Consider the following 1,632-nt stretch of genomic DNA (forward strand, 5'->3'; position numbering starts at 1 on the left):
CCACTCATATGTCTATAGGTTGCTGGCATTGGGCTGATTCTGTTTGGGGCTCAACAAAGCTTAACATGTTCTCACTGTGGAAGGAGTCCAAAACCAAGCAATAAACAACAACAACAACAACAACAACAAAAACCAACGAAAAAACTGCAAGCATGATGATGAAAGCATAAGTCTTTTCCTTTATATACATTGTTGTTGTTGTCAAGTTCCACAGAGTTGCAGACAACCCATAGCAACTGTATGAATGAAAGTCTTGAACACGAAACTTTCATCTTTTCTCCAAGTTCATAGACTTTCCGGAGGCAAGATTTTCTTTGGAAGTGTTTGCCACCCCTGCTTCCATGACTGTTTTATACATAACAGTATAAAAATTCTTGGCATTCCATATAATTCACCCATTTAAAGTACAAAAATATTAATGGTTTTAGGATTCTCAGAATTGCACAAATATCCACTATAATCCATATTAGAATGGTATAATTGCTCAAAAAAACCAAAAAACAAAACCAAAAAGCCCTATATCTATAGCAGTCACTCCCATTCTTTACAACTCCCTAGGTCCTAGAAAACTGTTAATCTCTTAACTGCTGCCACTCTGTGTGTTGATTGTGGATCCAAGTAAAATGAAATCATTGAAAACTTCAATTCTAATTTCTTATCTTTTCTGGTATTTTCTGCTTTCAGCCAAGATCCATCTGGCATCGACAATAATATCCACAACATCTCTCATCCTACCTCTTAACTCTGAATCCAGATTAAATTCCTGGTAGTTCCCATCAGTAAGATTTTACTTGAATATAATATTAATGATGTTGTTGATTGCCGTCGAGTTGAGCACGACTCATAGCAACCCTATGAACAAAAGACTTGAAGCCTTTTGATAACTATAATTTCTCAAAGTTCATAGAGTTTCCAGAGACGTTTTGTTTAGGAAGTGGATGCCAATCCTGCTTCCAAAGTATTCAAAATATTAATGATACTGTTTGATAATTTCTGAACTCTGCTGGATCACTTCTTTATTGGAATGAGAACAATATTGTTGTCTTCTGATTGATTGACCTCATAACTATTTTCCAAATTGCTTGCCACTAGTGAGCACGTGTAAGGCGGCATCTGTTTGCTGAAACACCTTAGCTGATGTCCTATCAGTTAATGGAGCTTTATTTTTTGTCAGTGTCCTCAAAGTAGTTTGGACTTCTTCCTTCAGTACCATTGGTCCTTTATCATTTACTACTTGCTGAAATGGTTCATTATTGACCAATTCATCTTGGTACAAAGATTCTGTGTGATCTTTCGATGATTCTTGTATTATTCATTACTCACACTTAGTTCTGTCTGACTCCAACCCTGTGCATTTAGCTCTGTCATGTGTGGAGTCGAAGTGATGAAACAGTTAAAAAATAAAGCCGACACATAATTTGTTCACCTCTCAAATGTAAAATGGTCAAACACCTGAGCTTGGGAAATGAGTCCTAGCTCTGAAATTCAGCCGTCTAATAACATTTACTATTTTTTAAAAATATTTTTTAAATTTTATACTGGTTTACTTATAAAATTTGTATACATTGTTTTTCACACCAGATCTTTCCCATTTCCTTTCCCACCCCTCCCTACCCATCAGATTGTGCTACC

The sequence above is a fragment of the Elephantulus edwardii genome, unplaced genomic scaffold (genome assembly GCF_000299155.1).
Source record: "Elephantulus edwardii isolate Elephantulus edwardi_28Jun2011 unplaced genomic scaffold, EleEdw1.0 scaffold00242, whole genome shotgun sequence".
Taxonomy (NCBI): Eukaryota; Metazoa; Chordata; class Mammalia; order Macroscelidea; family Macroscelididae; genus Elephantulus; species Elephantulus edwardii.